At 32.6% G+C, this 23,040-nt stretch overlaps 1 protein-coding gene across 2 annotated transcripts in view; it reads left to right on the forward strand.

Annotated features, from left to right (window-relative positions):
• SNF4Agamma (SNF4/AMP-activated protein kinase gamma subunit) overlaps positions 1-23,040 on the forward strand; it is a 924,355-nt gene that overhangs the window by 317,983 nt on the left and 583,332 nt on the right. The window lies entirely within an intron of this gene.

Consider the following 23,040-nt stretch of genomic DNA (forward strand, 5'->3'; position numbering starts at 1 on the left):
TTTGAAATTTTTATTTAAATATTGGTTTTAAAAAATAGGCATGTATAGTTTTGTTAGCGATGGAGAACCGTCAGTTTGTAGAAGACATTGATGTGAAGCATAAGTTAAACGCTGAGAATGAACATCCAGATTCTTCAGATTGTACATTTGATGAAAATAGATTAGAAAGATATGAAAGCGATAATATAAAAGTTTATGCAAGTGATAGTGAAGCGGGAATAGAAAATGAAGTGTATGAATTTTCGGAGGATAACTCAGATTTTGAGGCGGAATCAAATGACGAAGTGGTATCAAATGTGGATACGCCGCCATGTTCACCTGATTTATCAGAATTAAGTTGGAACTGTGAATGTGGTGTTAACTATGTGGATGGGAACTGTGTAAGAGATTGCATATTGAAATGGAAACCAAATGATTATTTAATATGCTATGCATGTTATTGGCACGATGTATGTGAATGGTCGCATGAATGCTTTTATTGTAATGAAGATGTTTTAGACATTCGTGTTTGGTCTGTGTTAGTGAATCCTCGTGTACAGGAGGAATTATTTGATATTTATGCAGAAACACATACAGTTATTAGAACATTAACAAGAGATTATTTTAATATTACATTTGGTGAACTATCAGTGGATGTGAATGTACGAAAAGAACTTTTAAGTATTTTTCTTGAAAAGGACAGATCGAACGAGTATAGTGAGGTGTGTTAAGAAAACGTACTGTACATAATGTATTTCGAAAATAATTTTTGTGTATCATGTAGTGAAGAACATATTAGTGAAGTTTGTGTTTTAAAAACTATAAGTGCATACTTACGTTTTAATAATAATATTTCTTGTGAACAATGTTTGCTGCATCTTGAACATCAATGTTTATTTCATCATGATATTGGAACTTTTGCTGTAGGATATTTATCCAACGATATAACTGTTATTGATTTATTTGAAGTGTTTGAAGAACATCATAGTGAAATTTCAAGTATAAACTTTACACGCAAAGTGCGTGATTGTTTAAAGAACACCGAATTTGTTGGACAAATTATACCGTTTTTCTTAGAACGTAAATATAAAATTTCACCATGTGTTAATGAATACATTATTGACATACAAGGATTTAAGATTTCAAATCATGAATTTATTATACGTGAATTTTGTTTAACTGCGTGTGATGATACAGGAAATTTGCATTGTTTAATAAAATCACCAGTAGAATACAATGTACTTCCATTAGGTTGTCAAAAACAAATTGAATGGTTAACATTAAACTTACACGGTTTAACTTGGAATGATAAATGCGGTTATACTGTATCACACATACGTAACCTTATATATCAACTTTGTAAACAAGATGCAACCTTTTATTGTAAAGGTGCAGAAAAATCACTTTGGATTAAAAATATTTTTGCACTAGCTAATGTTATTGATTTGGAAAGTAAACAGTGTCCACCATTAAACACATTGCATGCAAACGTATTTAATGATTATTGTACTTTTCATGAACAAAGTATTAAACTTGACAAAAAATCACTATGTGCATTTCGTAATGCACAACAATTATGTTATTGGTGGAAGTTTCAACGTACTATAACATTAACTAATGCATTTGCAAAGTTGTAAAAAGGAAATGATATGTTCTTGTAAATAAAAATACAAGATTTTAAATTGTAAATAAAAAAAATTATTAAACTAATCTACTTGTTTTTCTTTTTCATTATATTGCTTACATGATTGAATACAATTTTATCATTTTGTTTAAGATTATTTTTTCTGAATAAATTTAAACATTCTTCAAAGCTTTTCTTTCGTACAATATGATGCAGAAAGTACAACACAAATTGTCCACACAAGATTGAATTATCATCTTGATATGCAGAACTATTTGTAAAATATATTTTACAATTTTTATTTAAAAAAGTTTTTATTTCTTTTGGAAATGGTAAAGCTAAGCTATCGAAATAGTATCCTCTTTGATTTTCATCAATGAATACACACACCCAATGTGTGCCACCTGAAGATGAATTGCTTAAATTTATAATAATTCCAGCCGGTGGTTGTACAGTTTTTGGTATTTTATCAATAGGATAAATGCCATGAACATTTGCACCAGTAAGTTTATCACGAAGTAACACTTTTATTAAATCATCCATGTACATAACTTTTGTTTTTTAAATTCACATCACTTCACTTCACTTTACATCACTTTATACGCGTATATGTTGAAAGACCTAGTGGAGTATATGGAATATTCTCATAAAACGAAATAATATGTTTAAAATATTCATGACAGATTTTTTTATAACTTTTCCAATAACGATGAATGGTGCTAACGCATAAAAAATACTTTTGAGAAACTTCATAGTACGATACCTTGCAACTCTTTGAATAATCAAGCAAAAATATTACAATATACAATGTTTAACACACTTTGTACCAGTAGGGCGCATGTAATTCATATGCTTAGAAGTGAACAGTTATACTTCTTTTATTAAAATGATACTTTTAAAAAGTATTATCAGTATATATATTTCTATCTTTATCAATTTGAATTAAAGAATCAAACTGAGCGTAAACAATACATGTTATAGGCTCAGTTAAATTTTCAGAAAAGGAAACTTTAACATTTACAGGCGCATCACGCACAAGGTCCCAAGTGCAGTCATCTAATGTTGCTGTAGGTGACAGAATAAATGCATAAAGAGTATAGCCGTGTGGATATTCTTCAGGAGTAATAGTATGTGCATCATCTTTATAATATAAACCAGTACCGGAAAACAGAGAATGGTAACTTAGAAGGTACAAATTGTTTTTAAAATCAGGGGTGAGGGGACTGGGAGGAAAAGATTTTGATCCAACTTGTAGCTGCAGTTTGTTAACGTTAAAGTGTTGAAAATGAAATGGATTTAGTTCAGATTTTCCATTAAATGCCGAATTGGAAACAAATCCGATAACTACACCTTTAGGTACGTTACCCAGAAAAATATTATCAAGATTGTATGAATTAACGTTTGCAGGAATAGTATACGATCTTGTTTGTACACTTGTAAGGGGATATTTTGTTGTTTCATGATTCATATTAGTATTGATTTCCATTGCCAAATGAGGTGCAACATCAATGCGACGTATATGTAGAGTAACATCTTCAAGTTTTACTTTATAAGAAGTATTTACAGGAGATAATAAACAAAAAGCATCTTTACTACGATGTAATTTTATACGAAGACCTACTTTATTTACAAGTGCTCTTGGTAATCCAGCAATATCTGTATACAGACGACCATACATTTCAAATGATTTACTATTTTTAATATAATTAGCACGTTGTTGAAAACCTACATTAGCATTACCTATGGTATCAAATTGTTTAGCAGTATCTTTATACCACATACCTAACTTCAAATGTGTATCAGAAGCATCACGGGAATAATTTAATAATGTTTCAAGGTACGCACGATAAGGATAAAATCCTGATGAAGAAGTAATTAATTTATCATTTAATGAAATGTCAATTTGACTAAATAACGAATGTAGGAAATTATTTGTTGGTGCTACAACATCAGTGTCAGCTAATGCTGTGTCATCAGGTTTTGTAATTTTACAACGTACGTAAAGATAAAGATATGCAGTATGAATAAATTCTCCTGTTTCACCGGGAATAAAAAATTCAATAGGTCCATCAGAACTTAATGTTGAAATTGGACGGTATTCAGCATTAAAGCAAGATTCAATTGCAGTTTGTGTCATTGGAGTACTAAATAAATCGAAATCGTTGGTACAGCATTCCACACTGTTTGAATTAAGTAGTGCCATTATGAAAATATATCTGTAACACGACTTATTTTTCTTTTTACTTTTTTCTTGCTTTTGCTTTTGTTTGTACGCTTACGTTTAGTTGGAGGTCCAAAACGAATAATTGCCGGAGCTTTACGCTTGCGTGGCCGTCTCTTACCACTTCCAGTTAATAACTGACCAACTTTGTTAGCAGCTTTTGTCTTTAATGTTTCACTAGCTTCTTTTACGCGTGCAGGAACAGATTCTTTAAATGGTTTATCTTCTAATACATCACCTGCTACTTGTATTCCCGTTTGTAATGCTTGTCGACCTAAAGTTTTTGCACCCTGTTTAAGAAATGGTAATGCAAAACGAAATAATCCTTGAAAGAAACTACCTATACCGTGTCCCCGTTGATATACAGGTCCTGAAAAGGCAAATTTCGTCCTGCATGGTCTTTTAATAGTATTTCAATACTGTTAAATGAAAACTTTGCAAGTGGAAGATAATGAATATCTTGAAATGTTAATGTTTGCACTTTACCGTATTTTACATTTGATATTGTTGCAATACGTAATAAAGGTGCTTTTGTATCACCTAAAAACTGATATTGTATGATATCAGTATAAATAAAAATTTGATGAGGATATCCAATATCAACATATGGTTGTTTAAATCCACGTTTATACAAAACAAGTTCTTTATGTTGACGAAGTCCTAATTGCAATGCTAATGTTGGTGATAATAAGGCTGATTCAACACGATCACTACAATCTACTTGTACAACATTTGATATAGAAAATTTTATGTCTTTTGATATTTTATTTAATTCATCAATGATATGATGTGCAGAGTGATAATATCCACTTAGAATTTTACCTTTTTGTGCTTCTTCATTTTTTATTTTATACCACATAACATTTTCTCCATCGTTAACATTATAACATGTTAAAGGAACATGTAATTCACTTAAACCTACATGCCAATCGGTTTCTGATAATTGAATATTATTTTTTAATTGATTAATAAAATGTGTTGGACTATTTGTAGGATATACACCAGTACTTGCGTTTGATACAAGTGTAATGTAGAAACTATCATCAATACTTTCAGAAATCATTTTCGTTTAAAGTGAAGTGTTAAGTTTGAAGTTCCAAATTCAAATGGCAATTTTAAACAGTGCTAATCTTTTAAGTTTACTTCAATCGTGTTAAAATAAGATTTTACAACTTTAACATATTGTGGTGTGTGAAATAGAAAACATTTTACATCTCCGTGCTCAATATTATAGGCACTAACTTTACGAAGTACTGGTCCAATATTTTCTTGTTGTTTTACAATATCAACACAAACATTAAAAACGTTTGGTATACTATATTCTAAATTGCATGGAAATTTTGCACGTGTTACGGTTGGAACATCTTCATTAACTTGTTTTACAAAGACAGTATCTGTAAACTCTGTTGTATTTTCATTTATAAATCCAAGTAAATGTTGCAATCCACGTGTCATTGCAATAACACAAAAATCTTTCAATTTTAAAGAATGTCTAATTCCAACTTGATTTTTATTTTTATAATATTTTAACATGCGTAATTCTTCAGGAATCATTTCTAAAATGGATGCAATAGAAGTATAGTATCCTGGTGTAATATCAACATTTGCAATTTCAAGTTCATCATTAACGATGGTTTCAATTACAATTTTTTCATTTTTACCCACATTATAAAAACTAAAAGGAACATTGAGTTGTGTTAAGGCAACATACCATTCTCCTTCACTTAAATGAATAGGTTGTGCTAACTACTATAAATGAAGAAGTTGTATTATTAGTAAAAATTTCAGTACTAGCATTTGAAGGAAGAGTAACATAGAAATCATGTTCTATCATTGAACTCATTTTGAAGACTGAACAGAATTTGTTTTAATCCATGAATTCATACTTGATGGATATCCCAACCACTTTACATACATCATATCTTTTTTTCGTTTTAATAAAATGTTTTGTTTGAATTTACATTTACTTTTTGTAATTCTTCTGTGTAAAATATTCCTTTAATTTCCTCATCATTCCAGTCTTTTAATTTATATGTAATAGGATTTGTCGGAATACATTTATCAACAATAAAAATTTCTTGTGACCATTTTGGTAAATATCGCTTTTCTAATTTATGTTTATATTTACTAACACGCACATAATCACCAGGCTGAAATTTACATGTTAATTTCTTTTTATTTGTTTTATCACCGTACAACGTATTCCGAACTTGATCAATATTAGAGTAATTTACATTGGCTGGTGCCATTTTAATACTACTATGATACGAATGATTATAATTTTTTACAAATTGATCTAACACATCTATATAACGGTATGTATTTTTAGCAGTAAAATAACGATACAATTTTTCTTTTAATGTTCTTATAAAGCGTTCAGCTAATGCACATTTAATTTCTGAATGTACACTATAATGATTAATTTCGTATTCTTTAAATAAACGTTTTACATGTCGATTATAAAATTCTGTACCTAAATCCGTTTGTACATTAAACACGGGTAGTTTAAAATTTTTTAAAATTTTTTTGATTGCTTTTGCCATTTCAGGACCTGTTTTTGTTTTCAAGGGAACACAATACGCATATCGTGAAAAAATATCAATACAACATAATATATACTTATAATTTTTGTTATACTTTGCAATATTTTGCATATCTGCTAAATCCATTTGTAATGTTTCATTTGGTGCACTAACATAATATTGTTTACGTTCAAACACTTTACGTGCTGGTGCATGTAATGTATATGCATCTTGAGATGCTAACCAATTTTTAATTTTCTTTTTTGATAATTTTGTTTTTCCTTGTAATGTTTTAATACTTGATAAAGAAGCAGGATTCGTATAATCATAATATAATTTTGACAATTTTCCCATTTTTTATTTACATTTTATATTCTTTCCAATTTTTAAAAATATTTGTTACTAGTGTTGGACTTTGTGATTTTTTAACTTTGTTATGTGATTTCACTATAGGAGTAGAAATAAATTCACGTGGTACATTAAGATCATCCAATAAATTTTTAAATTCGTGAATGGCTATCGGATTTCTTGAATATTTTCGTGTACGAACAACATCATTTATTAAATCAATAATATTAGAACCTGGTATTATTTTTCCTTGAATACGTACTGTTCCTGATTGATCCCAATGAATTTTATCAGAACTTGTTAACTGTTTTAATAATAGATCTGTTTTCCTTCGTTGTGTTTTTGGTACTGATTGTAAAATGTCCGATACAAAGGGTAAAATAGAATTATTTTTTTTCTTCTTCTTGAGATGATGATGATAATGATGATGTTTCACGAACATCTTTTTCAATAATAGGTAATGTAATTGCATTTTGTGAAACTGATGAAGTATAATTTAAATATTGTTGTAATGCTTGCTGATACAATTTCCATTTTTCATCAATACTAAGATTACGACGTTGTAAAATACTATTCATTTTTTCATCTAAACGCGATTGATGTGAATCTATTGATTTTATATTTGCGTGCATTTGTTGCATTGCATTTTCAGGCACTAATATCATTTTACGAAATTCAGACATATTTATCTTCCAAACAAACTACTTGCTGCTGCACCAAGTAATGGTCCTAAAATTAATGGTAAAAATGCACCACCTTTCTGCAATAAAATTTTCTTTTTCTTATTAAGTGCTGTACGTTGTGCAGATAAAGCACGCAAGATCTTTTTATGTCTACGTAAACGTTGCTTCTGACGCGAATTCAACGGAATGTTTCCTTTTATTGTGTTTTTAGCAACTTGTGAAATAGTACGTATTAAATCACCAGATGCATGTCGTATAATTTGTTTTCGCTTTGCGCTTTTGCATTTGCACAAAGCACGGAGAGTATCAGTGTTGTTTCACCTTCAACATCTTGAACTAAACTAAACGTAAACTACTGAATTACTGTCTTTTACATTTCCATATACATGCAGTGTTTCATTAGGAAAAATATTTGTACGTAATCGTAATGCATCATTTGTTTTTTGAGTTAAGTCAAATAACAAATAAGTGTGAGGTTCACGTGTTACATCTTCGAACACATTCACAACTTGTTTACTATATCGTGGCATAATTTGTCTTGCTAAATATTGTATTTGCAATTTATCACGAGGATTTTTAAATACTACAATATAATGTGCATTTAAACTTATATCACGAGCATGTCTTCCTTTTGGAAATAAATTTTGAACAATAAATATCACTGTTAATTTTTTATGATGTGCATATTTTGTAAATAAGTTTGCAACATCACCATTGGTTTCAGACATTAAGTCATGTAATATTAATAGTGAATTTTCTTGTATTTCAAAATTATTCATATCTGGTATTCCTTCTATAAAACGAATTTCTGAACTTGCATCTAAATTTGGTATGACAGCACCATAACACCAAACAATTTCATTAAATTTCATAGTAAACATTTGATCACGTTCATTTAATAATCGATTTACAAAACATGTTTTGCCTGCACGTGAAGGACCAGCAATTAAAATGGTTGATGGATGTTGAAACTTTAACATCTTGTATTAAACTGAATGCATACAATAGATACTTTACTTTATATACACTCATTCACACACACACTCACTCAATTAACAAAATAATTAAAAAATAAATTAAAAATAAATATTAAAACTTGAAATGACTAGAATCACAGCTTAGCTGATGTTATGAGTATACTTTGGTCTACAATGTATAAGTTTGCACAGCAAACAATGGAATAAATAAATAAATAAAATAGTGATACTCTGCTAATGTTATGTTAAAAATAAATAAATAAATAAAAACAATCACTTATAAGCCAAGCTAAAATTATTAGTATTGTACGTATCCATGAGGTAAACTTTTTGTCTTTGGTACTGGCTCGTCACTTTGTATATCGTCAATACGTTTACGTTTTTGTTTACCTCTTGGTGTGTTTTTGTCTCTTTACGTGAAAAGATAGTGAAGCCCTGTTTCCGCACAATGCTATTTGGATTTTCTATAGTTGTACAATTATTATTTCCTGTCACTAATCCATAGAAACTCTCAAAGTTTATTCTTTGAGAGGTCCTATCATTTAGTGTAATTCCCCGAATTTTGAAAATATTCCGAAATTCCCCTGCGGCATTTTTAAGCCGCATACTATAATTTTTTGGCCCTAAGCCTATAAACGTTACAAACTCCCACCCTTCTTCAATTTCATCAGTGAGATCACCCAAATAGCTTCCAAGCTTCAACGGAGGTTCCCTATCTTTTTACACGTAAACATAATACTGTCTGTGTCACAATAAATTACGTCTTCAGGTCCTACAGTCACAAGTAAATCATATAATTGTAGCCTGGCCCATGAAGTAATTAAACCTGCAAGGACGACATTGGAAAATTGCAGAGGTACATTTTCAGTTTCCAAGTCTTTATATGTTAGAATAAGATGTTCATCACCAACTGGAATAACACTATGAACCTCATATCTCGGTGTAGCAAGGTACCTATGGAACTCAATATCCCACTATCAATAATTACACACTGTGTCATATCTGTACGTTGACCCCATTTTCCGTATAAGGAATTAAGGTACAACTTCGCGCATTGTCTAAGTCCAGGGTTCGACCTAATATTATCTTTATTTATTTTTATGCCTTCGTGAGCATAGTAATAGTCAATATATTTGTCTTTGTCTTCTTCAGTTTTACACCAAGCAGGATAGCCTGATGCTTCCTGCTTCATCTGAAGAAACGTATTCACATAGTCCCGGAATAAACTAGGTGAATTCCGATCTTCAGAACCCATGAGTTCAAATTCCCATATTTCATAAATTTTGACGATTTTATACCCGTTTTCAAGAGCACGTTGAAGCTCTGGTGTACAAAAAGTTCCAGTTAATGCACGTTCAGTATCACTATGTGTGCAATTATCAATAGTTTCTCCTTCCATACATAGCCTACAAAGTCCAAATATTAATCGGCTTTGCGCTACATACGGTAAGATGGGAAAAAAGAGTTGTTTAGGAGCCAATACAGTACATTTTACAATCCCATGAATTTTCCCCACATCTGGGAAAACCGGCCCCTTATGCACCTTAGGTGCCCCCACCGGAAGAGGTTTCCTTGCCATTACGTAAGGGTATAACGATGTAATATCATAATAAAGTATGGATTCATCGTCCGCACAATTCACATATGAACGAAATACTTCAGTACGGCCTCCGTTGTAGCAACTCTTAGGAATAAGAAAGTCGGCAGTAGTATCACAATGTTCTTTAAGGAACTTTTTTAAATCTACATCTGTGCGTACTTTATTATCCCAAGAGCACTCCCATATTTTATACAAATTCATTTTTAGAATATCTGTGAAATATTTTCGACGGATTTCCATATGTTCGTACCTTCTTTCAAATGTGTTGTACGGACCATGTGCATTATCTATTATGGCATTACGGTTATTTGGATAACACGTTTTACAGGCATGCCAGTGGCATCCCATAAATTCGAACACGGCATTAAGCTCTGCGCTGTATCCGTCAACATTATACCTTCCAAAAGATTGTTCTCCGTTTCGTCCAGCATGCTGGATTTCTATACCCAATTGGTGTTCCATATACTTTAGCCATTTCATTGCTTTTTCACTGGTTTTCGTTTTATAATGGTACCCCAAAGGTGGTATAACAGAAATACTTTCTTGAAGATATGATGTACGATATGTTTGCATGTCTAAACTTGCAATCGTAGACGATACTAGAAAACATTGTAATCCACCCGTTTTCTCTTCTATAATATTATTAAATTTAATAACAGCTTCTGTGAGAATTCTCACATCATTTTCACAATACTCCAGCATTTCCTTTTGCAAATTAAATTGCTCTCCCAATTGCACCCGTTCTTGGTGCCATCCCTCCAACCGCTTTCTTTCTTCAGCAGATCGCGATTCAGGATCATAGTACTCTATTCCCGGATATGGTCCTACATAATTTTGGTTCTCTACTGTATTAAATAAATATGGGAAATCTCTCTTCTTTAAATTTTCTGAAAGGCCTAACGTTTTAGGTAATTTTGATAATTTTACACCAACAAACAAATAACTATCTCTAAAAATAATTTTATTATGAATAGAAATACTAAAAATCTTTTGACCCTGAATTAAAGTTTTTGGAATGATATGCTGGGACTCAATGAGAGATTTCAAACAGAAAATGTTATCAAATCGGCTACCATTACGACTTATGACACATACTTTACTAAATATGGGTCTATCTAATAAAATATGTGTAATAAATTCATCAATGGTTTTAAAAGAAAACGAGCGGATACCGTTTTCATCACCGCATGTACTGCAGGCTTCATCAATGCGTTTGTTCATACATTTATGGCATACATGTCTAACGCACACCAAGCAAACAACGTGTTCCCGCTCCCCACGCTCATTTTCCGGTTTGAGCATGGTTTCTACGTCAAAGACAATATAAAGAAACCTCTTGATATGAGTAGGTTTTACTTTCTTCACATAACATGAGTAACCTTCCTGTACATGTTCACGACACGTACTGCAAAAGTATTCACCACATGTATGATCGGATTTTCGTGTTCTTAAATCATAGAGTGCATTACAGTTGATGCAAACTTTAACATATTCACACACATTCTTCCCAATTTTATTACCTTTTAAGTGATTGTCAAAACATTCACCCCTAGTAAAATATCTATTGCATTCATTGCATTTCATTTTATACATTGTAACATCTACTTTGTGCAGATGTTCGCAAGATGAACACATTAACTCACACTTATGGAAACGATTAATACCTTTAAAACCCTTTAAACAATGTAAGCAGTACTTTTTCTTTCTTAAAAATGATGTTATTGTACGAATAGGACGAAAATGACCAATACTTCCCCTTTGATCGTAATAAATATAGATCGGTTTTGCATTCTGTAACTCTGGTCTTTGTACTTGTGTTTCCGGGTAACGTACTCTAAATTCACGTTTGCTTTCGGGTACTTTTTCATAAATAATAATTTGGTAATTTGGAGCTAAATGTTTTTCAAATAATTCTACGTCATTAAAATCGCAACCATCTTTTCCTTTAATGCTAACACCTGCCTCACTACAAAGCTTAATAGCTCTACCTTTTAATGTATCTCTACCTTTTAATGGATCTGTTAAATGACTCAAATTTTGAGGTGTTTCAGTATGCTTTGCTATACCCCAAGCAATACTTTTAGGTAAACAAAGTTTATCATTATCGGTTCCCGGGAGCTCAACCAAATGTTGAACTAAAAATTCATTTAAAAGTAAATATTTGCCTAGTGTGGAATTATTATCTCGTGTTCTTCCAGCACCAAACATGGAATTTACTATATGAAATCGAAAGAGGACATGATTACCTAAAAGGAAGTCTTCATTACTATTTAACACTCTAGTAATGGAAGCTAACACGGACTTAGCAGAAATATCGTTGCGGCGTCTCCATGGAACATGCACTGCTTTCTTATCCTTACTATTGGAGGAATCAATGTACATTCCAACAAAATCGTTAGGTCTCGCATTGTTTAGTACATTATCCAATGCGAAGTTCATGAGGTTTTCAACATAGGCCGCAGGATTTCTAATTTCTTCATTTCCCATTGGCCTTACCGCAATTTCATGTCCCACACCAAGTTAAACTTAGTGAAACTTTTTCTGCTTTCATGTACTACTTCGAAATTACCTTCCCCTGTATTTTGAACATCTGTATGTCCGCTACGTTCACTTGGAGGAACGTAGCCGGAGGTACTTGGCTGTGGAGAACCCATTCCGTAACCACGAGTATCCCGTGAACATTGTACACTTGATACCTGTACTTCATTATTTACAACATCCACAGGATTTTGTCCGTTTAATAAAGCCTCCACATAATCAGATGTTCCAAACTCATCGGAATTTACTAAAACTGCGGAATTTTGATTTGTTTGTATACCATCTGCTGCTTCATTTTCTATTTGTTCATTAATAATCTCATCAATTAAATTAAAATCTTCTTCTTGAAGTATGTTTTCCAAGGGTTGACTTTCTTGGTGGACCGAGGTTACGGAATTTTGAACAGATGGCGACACATTATTATGAACCAAAATAAAACGCGATCCATAATTACAAAATTCGGCTACCTCTGCTGCATTTATCCTATCACCTTGTGCACAATTAAAATAATTAAAATGTACAAACTTATCATGTGCCCACTGGTACATGACTTGCTCACGGAAAAATCCGTGTGCAAATAAGTCAACAATGTCAGCACTAGACATTGTATATTGCAATATAAGTGCTTGATTATCATGGTAAAAATTAAAAAGAGCTGATAGCAAGGTATCATACCTTTCACTGCCACGGAATCCTTGGCGTTGCTTATCCATAATACGCCACCAAGTCTCCAACACGCGTTCCTTAGTGTGCAAGCCTTCTATAACAGCAGACAGGTAAATTTCATCAATTTCATTGAACTCGTTTACCAATGATGTGCCGAGGAATTCCATCTGTAAAATATAAAAAACAAAAATTAGTATACATTAAAATAAATACAAGAATATATAAAAATACAATGTTATTCAGTTAACAATATTATTTAGTTTGCTTCTAAGAAGCTCTACTTATTTTTCTGTTAATTTTATTTATTTATTCAGTTCTACAAGAACTTCGTTGTTAAAATGGAGTGTGATCATTTTAAAATTCTGCAAGAACTTTGTTCTTAAAATGGAATGTAATTGTATTTAAATTCTGCATCAACTTTGTTCTTAAAATAAAGTGTAATTCTATTTAAAAAAACACGTTTTGTGCAATGATAAAACAAATTTCGTTTGTTTTAAAATAGGATATTACTGTAAATATTTATCAGTTTACAATTTTAAAAATAATACTTTATATAAATATATTTAATCAAAGTATAAAAACATAATCATTCAAATATGTATAGTATGTAAATATACTTTCGATGATCTCCTAAGTAAATCTACGATGTATTCTAAACTTGGTAAAAATCAGGATTTCTTCCTTCCTTCCTTCTTTTGTTTTCTCTTCTTATGTTGTTTGAATTTCAACAACTGTAACAATACAGTTAATATTAATACTCTTTTCTAAATATAATATTTTAGTATTTCTTTTAATATATGTTTGTATAAATTTAATCACTAAGTAAATATCGTGTTGAAGGTACGGTTACCAGCATACATATGATAATATTTCCTCACCACCGGGGTATATATACACAATGCCTAACAAAAAAAATAAAACCAGTTTAAACCGGTTTAAACACCTGCAGCAAAGCAAACAAAAAATTCCTAGCATTACTAATAAAGGAATTTTTAAACCTAGTAACATAAGGAAACAGCAATCATCTATGGTATACTCACATTTTTAACAACGAGTTTCCAAAGGAAACAATAGAATAAAAGATACGAGATAATAAATAAATAATGAGTTTGCACAGCAAACGAGTCAATAAAATTTACAAATTACATCATATTGTGTAATATCACTGTTACTAATTTAAAATATGTTAAAGCACCTGGGTACGAGACTACAAAACGAAATGCGTTTGGGTACGAGACTACAAAACGAAATGCGTTTGGGTACGAGATTACAAAATTACGTAACAAACTGTGTTGCATCCTATACAAGTAATAGTGTTATACTCCATGTTAATATTATAATTATTTTTGACGGCAAATAATGATACATTTTTATGTTTATGTTCGGCAATGTTCGGAAAACGTGGGGAAAAGTTTGCAACCAATCGTGTAATACATGTATAAACATATACAAAAAATTGTAGATAAACTCTTATGTTTATGTTCGGCAATGTTCGGGAAACTTCGGTTAAGTTCGGCAATTTTCGTAAAACTTCGGGAAAGTTCGTATTAACTTGTTTAAATTTACAATTACTGTTTTATAATAAAATAATACAATATTTTAAAATAACGTTTACTAAATATTTTCAAAGTTATACATATCATTAATGCAAAGAAAACACATTAAAATCCATCCGCCATGATTGTTTCTTCATACAACGACATTTGTACACATAACATTGACATTAGTGTGTATAAGACTGTGCGTGTGTGTACATGTACCATAGCAAGTTACCGAGTGTTGTTTGTTTTTATAACCGGCAATACCCCGCGCATTTTCCGGGCGGCAATATTTTACGCGTCCCGCGTCGCGAAAACCTTTTTCCGGGCGCAAATACCACGCGGCGCGCACCGGTCGCGGTAAAAACGCGCGAAAATGGTATTTATTTTAGTAATATTATTCATTTTATCTATTTATATAAAAATATATCTTTTAATAAGCATATTTCCAAAGTTTGAAAAAAATCGACGCCATATTGTTTATGCAAATTCATTAAATTTTTATTTTAAAGTCACATTGTTCTAGCCTGTATAGTAATGTTCCTTAGGTCCTAACGATTAAGAAAATACCTTTCTTTACTTTCTATGACCAATAGCTGGCCGTAAAAAGCCAAAAATGTAAAATGTACTTTTTGAACACAGCTCGTATAAATTTCAAAAAAATCTTCAAGTTTATCGTGTAGGGTGTCTTTCTATACAGATTTTGACCTGACTAATCGATTTCTGTAGTCCATTTTGTCCTAGGATGAATAGTTTACGATTTATGATCATTTAAATTTATTTTAAAGTTACAATGTTCTAACCTTTATAGTAGTGTTCGTTAATAATCCTAACAATCCTAACAATCCTAACAATCCTAACAGTCCTAACAATCAAGAAAATGCCTTTCTTTTGTTTCTACGACCAATAGTTTGCCGTAAAAAGCCGAAAATGTATTTTCAAAAAAATTACTTTTTGAACACCCCTCGTATAAATTCGAAAAATAAAAATTCTTCAAATTTATCATGTAGGGTGTCTTTCTATATAGATTTTGACTTGATAAATCGATTTCTGTGGTCCATTTTGTTCTACGATGAATCGTTTTGGAGTTACACCCGTTTAAAGTTATTATACGGAAAAATCTTAGTCTTTTTGCATCAGCGCCACCTATATAGCAACACATGTCAGTACCATACATGCTTTTGTGCCGATAACAGCAAACCGTATCGGGATAGTCTTATTTGTACAAACGGTAATGCCTCATACGCTTACCGACAAAAATATTTTGTCGCTTCCCGTCTTTTTTTCCCCGCCATATTTTAGTGGTTCGTATGTGCTTCAAACATTAAAGAAGACAATTTATCTTAGGTAAGTATTATCGTTTTAACATCTTTATACTTTACATGTGCTTTCCATTACACTATAATGTAGCTTTACATAGGTATATCTGATAAATCCATTTGTAATGTTTCAAATCACAAACATATCTTTAAAGAAAAAAAATAATGACTCTAAAGCATTTACATATTCACTTACAATCTCAATAAGCCGCGCGCATATTCATATTTGACATACGCCACTGATATCAACAAGCAAATTATTCGTTTTCGTTCATTTATTTCAATCAATTGGTATTCGTTTTCTCTTGGCTTACAAAAACTTACACTTTTGGTGTTCCTTCCTTCCTTTCAAAGACCGTAAATTCCATTCCATTCAGCTAGGAATAAAAAAATCTCCTCAAGCCCCATTCACGTTAACCTTGTATACCCGCGCGCCTCCCCCTCTCTTCCGCTCACCAACGCATTTATGTCTGCTTCCCGTATTCTTTTTCTGTCTCCATCCTTCCCCCGCCCCTTCTAACAGCACATACTGTAGCCTACAATCAGCGTTTATGCATGCTTCTAGCATTCTCACACACACCAATACAAAAATACATTCTTTTTCCGCATCTCTCGTTCGCGCTCTTCAAGTCAAAATACAAACACAAAATCCCCACGCCACACCTCCCGCCCCGCTTCTATTCCAGCATGTACTCAAGCAAACTTTTTTCTTTTTTTCCTCCCTCTCTATCTCGCTCTTTTCGCTTTGTTATGTGTTCCCGTTCATAGTTCTATTGGTAGGTAGGTAACCTGTCTGTTCACTATGGGATTCTTCTCGTTTTAAATTGTAGGTAAACCTTCATAAAAACTATTGAGGAAATACACATTTCTGGTTTGCGTATTTCAATCTTAAATTTGCCGTAAGAAAATCTCAATGTCTTTTTCAATCATAACAACGGTTATATCCGACATTTATCCAATAAATAAAAGCAAACACAAGTCATTTTAATTCATGTAAATACATTTAAAATCCAAGTTCAATATTTTTTATCATATTTATTTATATAAATGGTAAATTTTAACTTACCTTTTTCCTTCCAGTAATTCCAAAATTATTCTCCAAACAACACACTCACAGAAAAATACACAAGCCAAGTTTCCACAACGCTAAAAAGCACACTATATAATTTGGTCTCATTTCAACTTCCTTATATATATATATTCGTTAACCCGGGTGCTTCGAGCGTTCACACACACCCTTCCGTTTTTCACAAAAACAAGTACAATAGCTATTCTTTAAAGTTAACAAGAATCTTTTCCAGAAAAAAGGCTTTTTTCTTTCTTTTTCCATTCTATCAGGGTAGAAACATGCTAAATGGAACATTTTTCTGTCTAACAACTCACAAAAATCTTTTTTTTTAACTATTTCAATTCTTTCTTTCTTTTCTAAAAAGAGTTAGACATACAGCTGGGTTGAAAGTAACATGACGTTTTCTCATCCACACAAAAATGCTTCGCTTTCTATTCCATTAATTTTCTACATGTCCTTTTACATAGCAAGGTCCTTAACTATTGCCCTAACAAGTCCCACGCCAATTTAAAACCAACCCTTTGCTCAAAATAACAACACAGTTCCCATGCAATCTTATGCCCCGTCTCCCAGTATGAGGCAATACATTAACTTTTAAAAAGTATCCTTAACTATTGCCTAACAAGTCCAGCGTCAATTAAAAACAACCCTTTCCTCAAAAGGACATTACACTTCCCATGCAATCTTGTCTGCTCCCTCAGTATGGGGCAATGTAATAACTCTCACAAAGTGACACGTAACATTTTCAAGGTATTTCTAAAAATCTGTCCTTCAAATAATGAGTGCTATCTCTCCCTAGGTTGCAAGTCACAATCCCAATTAAACAACGTCTTTTACTCCCCAGGACAGTGCACTTCGCCCCATCCATCACCGTGGGCCACCCAAAATTACAACACAGTTGCGTCTATGTTTCTTTCTTTAGTAGGCATCAAAGGGCTCTCTCCCTCCTACGCCCTCGATCTTACACAATCAATGTCTTTTAACAATTCTTCTTTATCGAGATTTTCCCATGTTTTCTAAATACATAGAAACTAAATTATTTGACACGTTTAAAACACTCTTTTCTCACTTCCTGCTGTTAGACTATTTTCAAACATCTATATGTCACGTGTAAGTGACAATATATTCTTTCTTTAATTGACAGAAGGTTCAAATTATAACAGTGTTACAAAAAGCTTGTCAATTTCAAATTCTAACCTTTTCTTTTATGTTTCCAATGTTTCTAAAAGTCATTTCACATGTTTTTTCTCATCTCCTACGGTTAGACTATTGTCCGACATCCATATGTCACATTAAAGTGACATTTTCTTATTTCTTTAATTGGCAGAATGATGAAAATACGTGACAGTTACATAAGACCATCTGTTACGTATACAAAAGGTGTTTGTCTCCAATCCATTGTTTCTAAGACCACACACGTTGGATACACTTAGGTCCAAGACTACTAATTGTTCTTTCTGTAACCGCAAGTAAAGTTGTTTAATAAACCCAGAAGTGGATGGTTTGGAATATTGGAAACATTGCTGTTGCGGAGAAACTTATCTGCAAGATCAAAACTATTAGTAACTAAAAGAAGGAGCTGAAGATTGGATCATAAAAATTTATGACATTGTGGTAATATTTAAGGTAAAAAAATGATAGAAAAGAAATCCATGTTTGGTACCATTCTTCTAACAGATGTCTTGTTACGAAATTCATGCTGGACAGCTTCAATGATGGATAAACAAAACTATTGTCTGAACTGGCCGCCACACTACGAAACGTAGATTAGCACTTTGGTTGTAAAAATAAGCATCAGTGATATCTTTGAGTTCCCAAAACCGCTAAAAGTCTGACTTGCACGAAGTTGGTAAGAAGGTGGTTGTCATTTTTCTTTATTTCCTTCTTCAAGATCAGATATGGTAAAAGGGATTGAGTTGAGTTGATTTTGAGTTCAACGTCTTTCAGCAGCGAAGCAATATGAGACGGGACCTACTGATTAACATGGAACCCAAACCACATGAATTCCCGCCGGGAATCGAACCCGGGGCTTCCACGCCAAAGTCGCGTACGCTAACCGCTTAGCCACGAATACTGTTGTAAAAAAACGTTTTTTTTTCTGTGAAGTTTTTTTTCAATAAAAAACATCGTTCTTTTTCATGTTTTTTTTCAAATGTCTGTTTTTTTCTAGCAGCTATTATTTATTGATTTATGTTGCAGATTATTGAAATAATCAACAGAACTTGAGTCGAAGCCCTCGTAACTTACAAATCGTTTGTTTCTTTGTATCTATACGAGCAAAATTGTGTGATTATTCCTTTCGGACCCGGGTCATTTTTGGCGTTTTCCTACATTTTCAGTTAGTGACTTATTGCTCAAAAACCATTCATTCGATTGATATGGTTAAGGCCTTGGTTTTTAGAAAATGGATATGGCTATGTTTTGGTGTAAGTTGCACTGCAGTGTTCCCAACGGGTGGGAAATTATTGAGGTAAATGTAGGGGTGAAAATTTACAAAAGATTCCCTAACCGAATTTCATTTTTTTTTTTTTTTGTATCTAGCACCACGGCTGTTATATGAGTTCAAGTCACTCAAACAAATTATTTGGTGTGTTGACAAGGGACAGTGAAATCCTGAAGTCGCTGGCTTCCATTCAAAGAGGGAAAGAAAAAATTCTCTGTCATCATACACATGAAATTTTGACACTTTTTACGCCTCAGAAGCAAAAATCAACAAATATGCCAGGGCTACAGCTTCTCTAATTATCTTATTGAAACTTTTTATGGTGCATTCTGTAGGACAAAGAGAAAGCTATCAGGTAATGGTACGTTTGTTTCAATGTAGCCAGCAAGAGAGTAATAATAGAGGGGAAAAGGGATATTTTCTGAATTTCTCACCTAAAATCGGGAATTAATTGTTTTGGCTAGAAACACTGCCATCAGACAGACGAAAATTATCTGAAAATAAACCTTAGTACTCCAAGAATGTATCCTACAAGTATCATGGCGATATCTAGCAAAGTAAGCACGAAATTAAAAAAAAATATCTCATTCTACCTCAGAAATTCACCATTTTCTTACCATTTCCAGAACATGGTTTATTATAAACCTCAACTGTACTTCTTCTAATTATTCTAGTGAAACTCTTTATGGTGCGTTGTGTAGGCTAAGGACGAAGCTTTTAGACGCTGGTATGCTTGTTCGAGTGTAGCTAACAAGAGGGAAATAATAGAAACAAAAAAGGGATTTTTTCCAAAATTTGCCCCTAAAATCTGGAATTAACATTTTCTGTAGCTTGCTACACTGCTATCAGACACACACACACAAACTATCTTAAAATAAGCTCTGGTATTCCCCTAATATATCCTACAAGTATTGTGACGATATCTAATAAAGTAAGCATGTCCATAAAAAATGTCTCATTCTACCTTAAAAAAATCAGTTATCTTTCCAATTAGAGAACAAGGTCTACTGTAAACCTCAACTGTACTTCCCCTAATTATCCAATTGAAACTTTCTATAGTGCGTTGTGTAGGGAAAAGACGAGACTTCCAGATACTGGTACGTTTGTTCCGATGTAGCTAACAAGAGGGAAATAATAGAGACAAAACAGATAATTTTCCCAAAATTTCCCCCTAAAATCTGGAATTAAAATTTTCTGTAGCTGGCAACACTGCTACCAGACAGATGCAAACTATCTTAAATTAAACTTTGGTACACCACTAATATATCCTACAAGTATTATGGCGATAGTTAAGGAACAAAGCTTCTAATTACCAAAAATATATTACGGTAAACATAGAAGGTAAAAACTAGAAAAATCAAGGTTTAGAACCTAAATACAAATTTTTATTGCGCCCCCTAATTACCCCATTGTAACGATCTGTACTTGCGTTTGTTAAGTAAGGACAAATGTTCGATTGGCGTAAGTTGACTTGCACTCGGACGTATAGGTACGGATTTATAAACAAAAATCTCGAATTTTTGCCCAAATATAGGGAAGTTTTAATTTCCCTAATTGGCAACACTACGAGCAGGCCCGTCCAATTGATGTCAACAGTTAGGTATTCATCCGAGGTATCTATCTGGTAAGTCTTAAGGAGGTCTTTCTAGAACGAAGGAAGCTACCGGGAAAAAAGGAGTAAAGGAAATTCGGAATTAGAAAATTCTCGAATTTTTGATGGGTTAAATTTGAGAAGGAAATTTTACACCAGAAGAAAAAAAATTAATATGATAAGCTATGGTCCAACCATATTTGGCAAGAATAATATCCCGATATCTTAATTAGTGTCCACACAGGAGCGGATTAAAAAAGTGACACACCCGTGTGTGCCACTTTGGCCACCTAGTGTACATTTGATTACATTTTTTTGACTACTAACCCGTGTTGTTGCAGTTATAGTCTCGACTAATAATAATATCGTTGTTGTAAACAATAACTTTATAAGGAAAATTTTCTCTCCTTTTTACATCTTAGTTCCAACACTGTTGGTGAGAAATGAAGGGTGTTTCAAAATGAATATCGGGGTTTTAAGGCTTCGTAGTACTTATTACATTTTACGTACAATTATAAGCGATGCATCAAGTAAAAGAGCACCTCAAACAATCTTCGCTACAAGTGTCCGATATGAGATTCATTCGTCACATGGTACACATCTAGTCGATAGGCGAGAAAGGCCCATAAACTTTCCGCCATATGGCACAAAACACATTCAATTTAGGGGAGTCTCGTTTCAACTGTACCATCTCCTGAGGATTTGCTGACAGCCAGATGCAAACATTATGAGTGTTCACATTAGCTCTTAGGTAAAATGTCGATTTATCACTGGAGACAACACGATCCAGAAAATCTTCATTGTTATGCAGCAATAGTTCACTTGCGAAATTGGCACGTAAACCGTAGTCTGTAGGCCTTAGACCTGTAGCAACTGCAAACGACGTAGTTGCAAGCGTCTCCTTAATATTCTTCACACAGACTGTTGCACTGTAAAGATTCAGTCTTTATTAAAACACAAAAAGCTTTCTGCTCTCTAGTCTCCATCTTTTTGCTGCTTGCTGTTTCTAACGGCAGACAGAAGAAACAATGCATGTACATGCGTGCATACAAAACTGTTTGAGTTGCTCTTTCATTTGATATAATATTTATAAGTTAATTGTAATAGATACTAAAAGTTTCAAAACATTAATATTAATTTTGAAACACCCTGCATTACTTCAAATTCAGTCATCCTATATTCATGTCTTGTATATACATATACAAAAAGTGCCATTATTATCAACTACTAACTTTCATCATCATACAAAGGGGGCGGCCCTAGGCAATTTGTCGCCCCGTGCAATGGCATAATTTGCCGCCTCCCCCTTTCTCCAGAAAGAACAAATCTTAAAAGTCATGATTTTAAGTATGCTCCTCCAGCATGAACAAGGAAGGGGAGGGTAAGTGTAGTCGCACTCAGAAAGGCTTAAATACTAAAAATGCAATCCCGTTGTGTCTGTTTTTTTTATAAATATTAATCTATTATGTTAGTGAAAGATAAAGCAAACACACCTGCAGAAGAAAGATGGCAATCCTTTTTATAAAATTCAATATCGAGCTTCAATCTCAATGTATCGGTTTGCAATTCCAATGCAACTAGTTCTTTTATCTTTGTTTCTTGATTTTTCTTCTACTTCTGTTAACATTATTTAAAAAAGTTGTTTCTATCTTCAATGATAAGGAACTTGTTTCTGACAAAAACAAGACTAGTTGTCATATCAAAACTGTGATAACTTACTAAATGGAACAGATATTCACTACTATTCGAGAATTGAATTCTTGCATTTGAAAACAATCAAGCAATTTGTGCTCGGATTGATTCGACCATTTGCTTTAGCATTGTCCATGTAACCTTAAACTAATGCAACCTAAACATAATTTATGAATATAGTATTCAAATAGGTCAGCTTAGTAAATGTAACTACTATCATCATGAAGTCT

Source organism: Thermobia domestica, chromosome 13, assembly GCF_964235325.1.
Source record: "Thermobia domestica chromosome 13, izTheDome1.hap1.1, whole genome shotgun sequence".
Lineage (NCBI taxonomy): Eukaryota > Metazoa > Arthropoda > Insecta > Zygentoma > Lepismatidae > Thermobia > Thermobia domestica.